General features: G+C 37.9%; 1 protein-coding gene across 15 annotated transcripts in view; it reads right to left on the bottom strand.

The window, feature by feature from the left end:
* HDAC9 (histone deacetylase 9) overlaps window positions 1-14,318 on the bottom strand; it is a 441,905-nt gene that overhangs the window by 199,935 nt on the left and 227,652 nt on the right. The window lies entirely within an intron of this gene.

The raw sequence follows: 14,318 nt of genomic DNA, 5'->3' as shown, positions 1-14,318 counted from the left end.
AGGAACTAACCACTATGGTTTTTTCTCATCCCATTTGAAATCTAAAGTTACCTGTTAATTACCATTAATATTGGTAATAATAATAGATGAATGAAACTTGCATTCTACATCATTTTTATCTCCCTTGAAGGTGAACACTTGGATGGAAATACAGCTTGGAACTTGGAACCTTATAACTGGATTATGGTCTGATGACAGAAATAGAAAATAGCCTCCACTGGTGCCTTTCGATTTCTATTAGAAATATAACTTATGACAAGACTTGCTGGCAGAACATTTCTTGGTCAGCAATTTTAGGCCCAGATCTTCAATGTTTTTTCAGTAACACACCAAACAACTAGATTTATTACAGTGTCCTAGAAACGTTTACACAGAAAAATATATGCTCTGAAAATGAAGAAGCAGGATTGATTCCCAGAAAACCTAGGATTATGTTTAATGCACCTTGGGCAAGTTCCACCTTTGTTTTCCATTTGGACACAATCTTTTCATGCTAAGGTCAGAGATGAAGCTCTACTTTGTTTTTTATTCTGTGATATTTTACCTTGATGCTGTATTAAGTCATTTATCTGTTCTTATAAGTAAACCCTCTATCAAGCAAACTACTAAGAGCTAGTGAAAGATAACTGTGGAACAGAATTTGTTTTTATTTCTCCTTCTGGAACTGAAGCTTGGCTAAGCAATATCTCAAAACAGAGAAAGCTGGAAACTGGGATCAATTCTCCCTCCTGCATACAGACCTGAACAAAGCTCCAAAGGAGCATGCATTAGCAGAAAAAAAATAATAAACGAAGGTTTCATTCAGTTCAGCATTTGTCCATTTGCCTGAGTGCTGCAGTGATCAGCTGTACCCTTTCTCCCTTCATCACACTCTGACACCCTTGCCAAGCTCCCCCTTTAAGCATCCTATGTCTTGAGTACATTTAAAGGTACGTGAGCTAAAAAACACTGGAAATCTTTAATGACAAAAAATATTAAAAAGAATTTTCAGTTTTACCTGTTACTATCATAATTAAGACAAATGGTTCTACTGACGGAGATGACTTGTTTGCTGAGGTACCTCTTGGTATGAAAACACAGAAATAGGATAAGATTATACAACACACTGTCATCACAGAGATCATTTAAGTATGAGGAAATTCAGAAGAAAAGGTGCTGACTCAGTTTGCACTTATGGTTATTTCTATTTATACTGCTCCATACTCTTTAAATTCAGAAAATAATTCCATACCCAAAACAGACTCATGATACAGATCCTCTGCAACATTTATTACCACAACATTTACTTCCGCATGAATGTTTCATGCTCACAGTGATTGTCTTTCTATTTTTTACCATATTCCCATCATAATTCTGCATGTGAATCAATCACAGAAACAGACAAAGCAGAATTTGTTATCGATGTCTGAATTTATGAGCTAGCTGAGAAGACATTGTACAAAAAACGAAGAATCATTTTTAAGTGGAAACCATCAATTTTAAAGTGAAAAAGCATGAGGAAGATTGGCTTCTAAATCATAAAATAAACCTCCCAAAAAAAGACAAAAACAGTGTTCGAGAACTGTTAGCTTCCATGACTGCTTTCTTGAATGTCTGCCATGACAGACCTCTAAGATGGTACTAGCTAGGACTTGATGGCTGGCAATAAGGACTTGTATTTTAGTGCACTAAATAAATTTAACCAGTTTGAGAAGGTCTGTTCCAAAGGACAAAGAGCATAACTGGAAAGTGTTTTTTTTATACCTGTCAGTGGCTGAGTAGTGTAGATGCCACTATCATAAAATCATGGAATGGCCAGGGTTGGAAGGGACCTCAAGGATCATCAAGCTCCAATCCCCCTGCCGCAGGCAGGACCACCAGCCTCCATATCTAATTCTAGACCAGGCTGCCCAGGGCCCCATTCAACCTGGCCTTGAACGCCTCCAGGGATGGGGCATCCACAACCTCTCTGGGCAGCCTTGGTAAAGAACTTCCCCCTGATATCCAACCTAAATCTTCACTCCTTCAACTTAAAACCATTTCCCATTGTCCTGACATTATCTACTCCTGTAAAGAGTCGGCTCCCCTCCTGTTTGTAGGCTCTCTTTAGGTACTGGAAGGCTGCAATGACGTCACCCCACAGCATTCTCTTTTCCAAACTGAACAAGCCCAGCTCTCTCAGCCTGTCTTCTTAGGAAGATGCTCCAGCCCTCTGATCTTTGTGGCCCTCCTCCTTCTCCAACAGCTCCCTGTATTTCTTGCACTGGGGACCCCAGACCTGTACACAGTACTCAGATGGGGCTTCATGGGGACAGAGTAGAGAGGGACAATCACCTCCCTCTCCCTGCTGGCCACCTGTCTTCTGATGGAGCCCAGGATACCATTTGCTTTCCAAGCTGCACACTGCTAGCTCCTGTTAAGTTTTTCATCCACCAACATCTCCACTGAAGCTGAAGCACAATTATTGCTGGCTTCAAGAGGTCTGGATCGCTACAGCAATCTTATGTTCTTCAGTGCACTCCTACATGAAGGCAATAGTAACAAACCTACAATGGTCAACACTTCTCTGATAGTCAAAAAGGCAAAAATAAGTATTTTAAGCTTCAAAGATACAGCAATGGATTAAAATTATAAATAGGCACATACACACTTAATGTTCATTTACTGGCCCGAAGCTTATATGAGAATACCTTTGAATGATTCTAATCCTTTAAATTCTGGAATGCAAATAAGTGAACAAAGTGAAAAATAATTTTTTTAAAAACAACTGTTGTTAATTTGTAACCTGAATATTTGCATGGCGCTTGAATAGCCTTAGTTGTGAATGCTGAAGAATTATAGTAATCAATTTGCTTTATGATTTAGATGAGTATTTGGTTTGATACTTCAACTCATAGTTCTTAGAACTGGTCTTCAGAGGGACATTGCTTTAAATAACTGTTCTGCATTAGCTATCCCACAAGTATTTCTGCTGCACATGGTTCAAATCTCTGCTCAGTATAATTAATCCAGTAGCAAATCTGACTATGCTCATCACTGAAAATCACTGTCAGTGTGGAACAGGAGCACCACTTGGGGAGCCAGTGCCAAATAACTCCTGAGGCTTAAACTTTACTCACCAGCTTGCTTCAGAACAGCTTCCTCAGGCAGGTACAAACTCTTAAGAATTAACCTTCTTTTTTCACCCATTAATATCACAAAATCATTGAAAAATCCTTCATGAAGTCTTGCAGCTGTTACTGCATGTGGCTACTTTTCTGCACATCACTAAGCATCCCACTAAGGTCCAATACTCCAGATTAAATTAATTCTAACTGATAAAGGATATGTCCTGTATCTCATCTTCCTGAGGTAATAGAACTGCTCTACACTGCTGAAGGTGCTGAGGTGAGGTTTGCTGTGTTAGATTCCTACAACTACAGGGAGCTGAAACATCTGACCAAGGAGCCAGAGTGCATGAAATAAGAGAAAAGAAGCACACAGCTGGGATCATGGCAGATGACGAAAACAGGGCTACGCTTTTTCATGGCAGTAAGATGATAGATTGGTCTACTCACCTAGAGCCAGTATACACCTGATATTGGCTGGTCATTATTAGCCGAGCCTCTTCAGTCTGCAAATCTTTGTGCTTCTACACAATTTAGCACTTTGGGACAAGCAATAATCTGTTCCCACATGGAAAATGGGAAAATATATTATTTGAAAGTATTTAATAGAAAAGAAAACAGTGATTTTCTTCAAAGGACATCAAAGTCCATGTTATGTATTTTGATGGGAATCAGTTGTCATCCATTTGACTGATTCAGTCAAATGGATTTTAAGAAAGATGAACCTGAGAATGACTTTGTTTATGCAACTGTGCAGGCTAATTTGGAATAACGAGTGCTACAGTAATATGGCTTATTCAGAGAATCAGCACTACTGCCTTAATGCCTCTTTTTAGTGCTTGCTGTTACTCTTTAATTGACTGTAAAGGGACAACAACAGAAGATCTTATAAGCAATCCAAGAATCAGTTACCTAACTCCTTTTAGGACTTGTAGTTATCTCAACAGAACAGAAAATGTTGATAATTCTTCTTAGATGAAGACAAAAGATAGCATCTTGTGATTTTTCTCATCTTTTATGGTGGCTTCATCTACTGAGAAAGAAGTAACTAACTGCACTGTTAAAACAGAAAATACACAGACTTCTATATGGATATACACTAATTTCATTACAACAACTATCATTGTTCAGGAGATAGGAAAGTATTCTCTCCTGAGTAACATGACATTGAAACACAAGCATTAGAGATATGAAAATGATTCATGAAGTCATTACATCACATACTCCACTTTGCTTAATACTAGCAATTTGTAGATACTAGCATTAAAGAATACAGCCTGGGGCAAAGTTGCTCCCAAATGAGCTGAGGTTTTCTTTTTTGACAGAGCTCTGCTTCAATCTGCTTCTTTTTATTAAATACACAGATATTTAAGAAGAAGGGATAAAAATCCATTCTATGCAAGGAGAGACTGCATATATATGAAGGGAATGTGAAAGATAATAATGCACTACTTTCTGATGGTTCCAGGAACACAGTGCTACTTTTGTATCAGAAAAGTGTGTGCCAACTCCAAATCAGCATTTAATGAACCCAGGCAGGAAATGGGGGATGGGAGAGAGTGCGTAGTGAGCAGGTCCCCATCTCCAGCAGAAAGCCATATATAGGAAACCTGAAGAACAGAAAGTGTGCTTTTGTCCAGGCTTCCAAAGGCTCTAAAGTGAAAGCATTTCCTTTTCTTGGCTGGTAGGCTGGCTTAAAAAAGCTGTGGGGCAGCTGAGGTAAATGATACTAAATTTGGCTACAACGATTTCTCTAACAGCAGAATCAGCAGCAAAATTTCACATTTTACTTGAGAAATATAAATTATTCCCTGTTGCTCAAGCTCCAACTGTTATCACTAAGATCATTTTGAAACAATAACACATACTTCTCTAAAGTATTTAAGCCAATAGAAAAAACTATGAAACAAAGACTTCATGATTATGAAGTAATTCTATCTTGTCACTGCTATTCTCTATTTCTGTATCTGTCCTTCTTTTTCCCACTGATGTTGTTATTTTTTGTATTATTCTAGTAGAGATTCACGCACAGACAAGCTTTATGTGCTTTCCAACACACGACCATGACAAGATTGTACCTGAGAAAGCTCGAAGTGTAAATTACAGGACAAATGGAATATGTATGGGTATAGATCTTTGGAGTTACAAGAGAAAATGATGAGATGACACTGGTTAGCATGATAGTATTATTGCTTTCATGCCAGTGGCTTAACCTTTGTCAAGCTTATTTCTAGTACTATGACAAATGAGAATTGCCTAGAAGACACTGAATGTGGATTGTTATATAAATCTGAGGTATATGTGGTGTCTTCCCTTGAAGAAGGAGGAGCAGAACGGAAGAAAACATATTGTGAAAACATGTTTATTTTGTGGGTTCAATGCATAGCACAAGTTTCCTTGTCTATGCTGTGGGCTTCCCTTCACCATGGTAATACACTTAAGAAAGTAGCCTGTGTATCCATGCCATGCCAGGACCCGGAGATCAAAGAAAACATCAAATCCCCCCTCACTACTGCTGTTTTTGATGAAAACAATCAGAAGAGGCATATGTAAGTTTCCAAGATCTTAGCCTCAAAGCAAGGTGTTAGGGAGAATTTTCCCAGTTTCCCAATCAGTGAGGCAGGCAGTATATTCCTAATGTCACCAGAAAGGATAAATGAGGAGATAATCTGGACTTCTTCATCAAAATATGAATGCAGGTAGAAAGCTAGAAATGCAAAGAACAGAGGTCAGGGACCAAACCTGCTTCCAGCTTCCCCAGCTGCTTTGTGGAGAGATGTGAATGAGTTTGTCCTTCTGGGAGGGGACTTGATGGTCTCCCAGTCATTCCTCTGCTACACACATTTCTAGCAGACACATAAATTTTCTCTGCTCTGCTTGGAAATTTGTACTTCTGGTCTGGCTTCCTGTAGGCAGCCACCTCCCCAGCACTGAATATATTAGAGCTGGGCAAGACAAGTAGATACTTTTTGGTTTTATACATGATTAATTTTTGCTGTAGAGAGCCACATTCCAGTGCAAGACAATACTAAACAATAAATGTACAAAACATTCTCTCCACTAGCTGACAGGCTGGAAGATACCAGAACATAATATAATTCTCTAGGCTCGTTGACTTTTAAATTCTGGTCATTTAAAAAATATATTTCTGAAAGAGTATTACATTAGATTTGTGAGACTAAAAAGTCATTTACATATCTGCTCTAAAGTTCTTCCAAGAACTACATGGACCTGACCGCTGGGTGGTCCCAACCAGGAGGGAGTTACCAGATACAGAGGTATAGGATGGAGACACTTTGTTTTTCTGGCTTGCATCACCTAATGTGTTTTCAGTCTATACAGAAACTGTTTCCTGTACAACCATGTGCTTTAAGGCGAATGTTGCTCATATGTGAAACCCTTTAGTCCTTTGCTTTATTTTACTTCTGTAAAAGGTAGAACACTTTATTTATTCAGACTAAGGAAAATATCCATTCCCCAAATAAAAAAACAGGTTTAGTGAAACACATGGTAAAACAGCTAATTAGATTAGAGAGGATCTCTTTAGCTCTCTTCAGGCTAAGGAAGCCAATTTAACAAGATTAGCAATTTTTCATTGATTTCCTAAAAAAGGTTCAAAAATGAAATATTCCCTGAAGCCATTTTGAATATTTAACTTTTCCCCATTATTCATTGCAGTCTGTATGAAAATATAAAATTTCTGATTATCCATGCAAACAAGTATTATTTTTCTAGGAATGCCTTACTAAGTTATGAGTAGGAATAACTTAGTGCTGTGTCCATTTAGCCAGAATTAGAAATCTTTACACTGTTCATGAAAGGCTGACCAATAAGAGATATTTCCTGTTGAGAACTGTTCTGCTTGTATCCTGTGAGGCAAAAGAAGTGAGGACTTAATACAATTCTTAATAATTTCTTTTCTTAGCAGAGAAGCACTATCTCCTTTCATTTGCATCAATTTGGGCTATATAATTGTTTCAATGAGATCTCCTGAGTCTTCATTACGTTTCAAGTAGAATGAAACTGCAGCATATTATTTCCGTACCAGGTCAATTTTAATCTTCTCCCATATGAAACAATACTCCTTTTACAACAATAAATAAGGGACTAAAAGATAAGTAATACTATGGTGTCTTGACACACAGACTAATAGAAAAATTATAATTTAAAATTAACTCTCATCTTTGCTGTCCATCTTCAAAGTCTGTAATTTTTTTTGCACTTTAATAGTAATTATGGTAGCCAAACTGTATCTTAGTTCTCAGGAGGTAGGAAAGAAGAAGAAGGTGAAGCAGGCCATTTGACAGAAGGCATCCCTCATTTGAATAACAAAAAACAAATTTAGTTGTGCATGACCAGTAGCCCTATTGGCTTCATTGATTATTCATGCCCCTACTTCTGACCATACACACCAGTCTGTTCTAGTTGCAAAGATGCAATGAGAATATAATACTATATTTTCTGTAAATACAGCAAATCTCCCTCTTCACCTTAAATCCTCCTTCAACATCCATTGAATCTTTAACTTTTTCCAAAGGAAAAGTTACTTTCTCTAGTGAATAAGTGTCAGATTTTTCAGGACCACAATGTAATCCCTAGACACATTATTTCATTTTTAAGAATAATTGAATTAGAAAATCACAGAATCCTAGAATTTTAGTGGTTGGAAAGAAATCTCAGATGTAGTAATTCAACCAATCTGCTAAAGTGTGTTCCCTACACTGGGTTGCACAGGAAAAAGTCCAGACACGTTTTGAATATCTCCAGAGAAGAAAATTCCCCAATTTCTCTGGGCAGCTTGTTCCAGTGGTCTGTAAAGTAAACAAACTTTTCTTCACGTTCATATGGTACTTCCTTTGCTCTAGTTTGTGCCCACTGCCACTTGTTCTGTTGCTGGACACTGATGAAAAGAGCCTTGCACCATCCACTTGATTCCTACCTTTAGAAAACTACAAGCACTAAGAAGATTCCCCTCAGTCTGCCATCCTAGGCTGAACAATCCCTGGGCTCTCAGCCTTTCATCAGAAGGGAGATGCTCCAGGCCCCTCATCATCCCTGGCCCTCTGCTGGACTCTCTCTGGAAATTCCCTTTCTTGATCTGAGGAGTTCAGAACTGGATACAGTACGACAGATGTGGCCTCCCAAGGTGAGAGTAGAAGGGGAGGATCACCTCCCTCAACCTACTGGCCATGCTATTTTTAATGGACTTTTTGGCCACAAAGGCACACTGCTAGCTCACGGTCAACCTGTTGTCCACCAAGATACCCAGGTCCTTCTGTTCTGAGCTCCTTTCCAGCAGGTCATCCCCTAACCTGTACTGGTGCTTCAGTTACTTCCTCCTTTGCATCTGTGCTTGTTGGACTCATAAGGACCCCTCTGCCAAACTCTCCAGCCAGTTCAGGTCTTGCTGAATGGCAGCACAGCTTCCTGGTGTATCAGTCACTCCTCTCAGATTGTTCACTATAAGGTTATTCCCCAAGCCTTATAGAAAAAAGGAATTGGTTAATAGGCTCACTAAATCCCAAAGGTTTTAATCTACAAAAATATCCAGCAGTGATAACTCACTGATGGTAGTTAGCACAACGAAGTATATTTTCAGTCCTTAAAAATTCATGATTAAGCGTGATTTCTTTCCCCTCAATTTTGAGAAGAGTAGATATTAGTAGATGATAGTGGGACAGGTCTGGTTTGCTGAAGCATACTACTTGGGGTTGCTCAAAAGCAAAACAGAATTTCAGCAGAGGGACTCTGTTACAATGGTACTGGATGCCAAGAAAACAGGAGCACCAAAATGCAGTATATACTATTTCCCTAACAGATAAGAACTCTGGGCAACATTGCTCTCAAGCACACCTAGGTATGAAGGCAAATGAAGCTGAATTTGGCCCTAAAGTTGTCTGGAGCTTAAAAGCCTGCTTGTCTAACTTTTGTAGGCAAGGCTGACTTTTTGAAAGGATGTCTCAAAAAAACCCCCCACTTGTTTAAAATCTTAATTAGAAATTGATATTATATCTTAACAACAAAACCAAATTAATATAAGTTTACTTTTTGATAGGTTCTTTATGCTCTGGGATACAATTCCAGTCTCCAACAACTTAATTAGCTAAATATACAATGTAACCTTCCATCTGGTAGAGTAATTTAACAGGAATAATTGTGCACCACCATAACTCAACGAGACACCGAGGAAAACCATTGAAATGCTATTTCCTTTCCTTTGGAAGAGAATTATGTACAATTTCAGCATGCTTTGCATTTCTAACAGTTAAAGCCAACAGGGAGGTATCACTCTCATTTATATTACTTTCCCATGAGAAAATCAAAAGCAAAGTACAAAGCTTATGCCGATCTTCATGAATGGCTCTGTAATACTTATCTGGCTTTAGCTTGAACATGTTATTTGGCAACTAAAACCTTTAATTAGAACTGTGGGTTTGAAGAGGTTTTTCAGTGAAAGTGTGTTTTGCAGGAGTTTGGAGAAGTGCAATCTTTACTGACCAACATATTCTACTTTGGATGATATGATACCACTTCTCTCTGTTTCTCTCTTTTTCCCATCTTTTAGACTTGTTTACTTTTCTGAAAATTTTCAACTGTCCCTGCCCTCAACACAGTAGAAGAAAAAATCGCTCATTCAAATCTAACTGAAGTTTGCTACTGACTTCAAAGAATTTCAGATATTATACGCAATATTTTGCAACTTACTTATCCAAACAGAAGAGACTTTGTGAAATAACATAACAATCACTTCACTTAAATCTCAACAGACATTGTGCTCTTAGAATCCTCCAGATTTTAGGATTGTTTTTTATTTAAGTTTCTTTAGGCTCAAAAGTAAAAAATGGTGGCTACTATCTAATTACTTACCTATAAAAATGATGCAAGCTACTTGTCAGTACTGATTTATAAAGTGTTTCTGAAAACACACAGTTTGTGTTACAAAATCTTTAGGTAAACACATGACAGAGAACTTTGCAAATCAATTTTGGCTACTCAAAGGGCAGCAAAAGGAAAATGAAGATAGCATTTAGAATAAGACTGTATAATTAGTCAAGCCATCAAGAAGATTCAGCTTCTAGCACAACAGAGTGATAATTGGCAGGACAGAAGGTGATATACATACAAGTAGTAAAATTTGGGCCGAAACAAAAATACAACAAAAAATCTTTATCTAGGTCATCATTGAATAAGATTAGTCACCCATGCACAACACCTTGGCTTCCTGGATTAAAAGTAAGTGTTAAAGAAAGGATACAGGAGGAACAATCAAGTGTTGATGGAAAGATGAAGATGGCCTTTGGTCATCACTGTAGTGATGACTCCTGTTAAATCCCAGTGCAGACCTTGGCATGCATACTAAAGCATACCGATGCAAGCTCTTTACTCTCAAACAGTGTCATTCATTTTTAGTTGGTCTTAATGTGCCTCAGAATATTTTCCACGTAGCTGGAATTAGAGTGACATGGCACTGCTTCCTGTGCACCCCGTAGGAAGTTACAGAATGCAGTCAGACTTGGGATAGCTACAGCATGGCATGGTGGTTACAGTGGTGTTACACTTCCCAACAGCTGGTGGTTTCCAGATACTGTATCTGGAAAAATCTGTTAGCAACAGTTTCTTCAGACTCACTCTTATGCCCTCTCTATGTACTGATAATGAACTTTGGAAGGCTACAGAAGTCTGATGACTATATGGGAACAGAAATCATAAAAGAAGGGCTGGAAAGGAGGATATGTCTTTCTATTTTCCTGTTCTGCAGTAAGTGCTGGTGACTTTCTTCAGTCAAATCACCTAGTCTGAATTTACCAAGACTGTTTAGGAGGCAGGAATGTTTAGCATCTCTGAAAAACAGGATAAAATCAGAAAAAAAAAAAAAGAAAAAGAAAAAAAAAAGAAATAAAATTTGCCTTCTTTCCCTGCCTCAATAAGCAAAGTGCCTCTCCCATTTGCTGTGCTTGCTCATAAACAGAGAGAAAAATAATGACTCTCTACTGAGACTGACTTCTTCATTTTGGCAGACACAATAATTGAGGGTTTGTGATTCTCTAAGCCTTTCTTTTTTTCACTGAAGACCAAAAGAAATCCAGCTTTTTCGTATACTATTACTTCACAGGAGAATGTTTTCCTAGAAAATGCAAACAGAAATGGAATTTGGTGACATGAAAGGGAAAGGGAAAAAAACTTTCACACACAAAATGTTTTTCTTCTCAGTTTCAACCACTCCAGCAAATTACTGAGTCACTAAGTGCAGAAAGAATGATGTTCAAATTAATGTTCAAATTAATTTTTTTTAAAAATTGCATCTACTGAGTTCTTATTCAGGAATCTTTCACTCTAATTACATGAGAGCTATGCTGTTATTCTACTGCCTAATCAGGTTAACATAATGTCATTTTTACAAAGTTGTTTTCATGACTATGCAGTACAGCCTTCTTCCTTTCTTTCATCACAACATTAAACTATCCTTCATCTCCTCTTTTTTTCCTGTGTGAAATTACACAATTTCCCCCTTGCAAACTAAAACTTTGTACTATCTGCTACTTAAGAAAAAAAAAACTGTGTTACATTTCCATTGAGCATATTTCCAGTTTCTGGTAAGCAAGTCACAAACATCTTCTTAAATAGTGCTACTGTGAGTGATACTCATATATCTAAGCAAAAATGCAAACTGTAAGCTTATAAAGTCCACGAGCAAAGAAAGATTCAACTGGCATAAAACCAAAATAAATTGGTTTGGGATTGACATTCCCATTCTGCAATGACTGTGCTAAATTCATGAAAGAAAAAACACTTTATATTTGATATGCTGATAATCCCAGAAATCTCTTCAAAACTCAAAGCATGAAGCAAAATGTAGAAATTCCACCACTAGGAATATTTTTGAAAAGCACATATCTTTGAGATATTTAGAGAGCTCTGCAGCAACACCTCACACAGAAAATGAAATGCTACAGAGTGAAGACAGTGCAAACATTATGGGCAGTTGCCAGAATTTCTGTGTTCATTTTAACAAAGTGGAAAAAAAAAAAAAAAAAAAAAAGGAAAAGCTTTCCTTGAGAACCTTTTGCCTATCAAACCTATGTGACTTGCTACACTTCTGTCAGCTTTACAGCAATCTCTTCAAACAGATAATATTTTCCCAGATCAATAGACCACTGAATTATGGAGATCAGCAATCAAAAGTTCTCCATATTAAATGATCATGTTTTAAAAAGTGCACAGCTCCCATCAGAGCTCTTACAGCAGTCAGTATGAATTTCAAAAGTGTTTAGTAATGGGGAGGAATTTTCAAACCTCTCTGGGCAATTTAGACACATTAGTATCATTGGAAGTTAATGAGCCATGTGCTGCTCAAGACTTTTGGGTGTTTTGCAGAAAGCTCACACATTACAACAGGTATCCATGGTGAAATCTTGGGCATTTTTAAAATTTGCTCTTAGTCTATTTCGGCCAAATTCTATTCTCAGCTACAGATGTATAGCTTCTCCTTATGGTATATTTATCTGTCCAGTGAAGCAATAACTCCCCTTGCTCTGCTCTTTTTGAAAGTCTGTCAACACACAGCATCTGAATGCAGCTGTGCAAAGAGCTGCATCTCCTGGCCTCTAGTCCCTAGGACAGCCCCAGTGCTCCATGCAGCTAAACTGTGCAAAGCCTACTGCTAGCAAGTTCTGCTGCATCTTGTAAGGGAAGGAATAATCCACATGCCTGAGAGGTACTGAATAATTACAGCCAGTGCACTGGTACACTAAGTCTGGTACCTCACTGTAAGCATACAGACAGCACAGCTGTTAAGCACTACCCTAGTTACCTATGTAGCCAGATGTCAGAAGAATAAAAATTGGACAGAATATTTTCTCCTTAGCCACAGTCCTCCACATTAATTTTTAAAAGTTTAACAAGGAGTTGATACATCAGGACTGGGCTATATAGATTACTGAGAAAGTAAGCAAGAAAGTCTCAGGACTTGCAATGCCTGTGTAACGCTCGGAGTTCTCTGGTAGGGAAGAACATATCAGGACATCATGAGGGAATCACACTTTTTGCTTCACATTAAATCTGATCTTAGAGTAACAGATTCAACCAGAATTGTCTTTAACGAGCATTACATTAAAGCTGAAATGAAAGATACCTCTGTATTCCATATTATGCTTACGGCAAATAAAATTGAGAAGCAAACCAAAACTGCGATTAAAGCCTATAAAAGGTATTCCCTTCTGGAGGCTGAAAGGAATGTTAGATTCACTTTCATATGAATTGCTGACTTCATGCAGGTTCAGCAGCACAGAAAGTTTACCAGGAGCCAGTGGCAATAAGCGTTCATAGCCCTAAGGAAAGGAAAAGAGGTTCACCCCTTATGGCAAAGGTCAGATTTCTGCAGGCTTATAGCTTGCCCGTAGATATGAGTGTTCGTGGGACATCTTTGTCTAGATTTGTCCCTTGAGGATGACACCGGCTCCACAATGTCCCCTCTGCCTGGAGGATGGCCCTATTACCACTCAGATAAGTTTAGGGTCATTTGACTTGTGTCAGTCTGGTTCCTGTTGCTTTTACTCTCAACCTGATGAGCAATCATTGGAACCTTTGTGGGGATGTAGCTGAAGGCTGGAATTACAAATCCAGGACAGGCAGAGACTGAACATGTAAACAGGATATTTAACAGTTGCTATTTTCATGGATGCAGAGAGCTATTGAGTACACTCCCTTGCTAACACACAGCGTGCTTTACACTTCATTTCTATATGCTTATCAGAATCACTATGTAAATTTCATAAAAGCAGTCACGTTAATGATTATATTAGTATTTGCCTATATGTTCTGCAGATATCTTTTCAGAGAGTCATCATGTCCTTTGTCCAGCTTTGTAACTGATGCATTGCATGCCCAAATATTTGGAATAACATATAGAAAACATCTGGATTTAATTATATTATAGTCCTCTTATGCAGACAATGGGAATTGAATTAAGGAATATTTTGAAACCCCCACAGAGATATAAAAGTATTAGCAGCTGCACGAGAACTTTACTATTACAGTGTTTGAAAATGTTTTGTTTTACAGATCAACAGTCTGACACATCATAAATATCAATCACAACATTTAAGATACATAAACGTGGAAGAAAAATTAAAACTTGCTTTCAAAAACTTAGATAAATTCATAGCATTTAGAAGATGTAGAATGTATTCTTTTGTTTAAAAAATGAAAATGTATAGCCTAATGGCACGGGAA

Source organism: Lagopus muta, chromosome 7 (genome assembly GCF_023343835.1).
Source record: "Lagopus muta isolate bLagMut1 chromosome 7, bLagMut1 primary, whole genome shotgun sequence".
Lineage (NCBI taxonomy): Eukaryota > Metazoa > Chordata > Aves > Galliformes > Phasianidae > Lagopus > Lagopus muta.
This window is presented reverse-complemented; position numbering and strand designations above follow the sequence as displayed.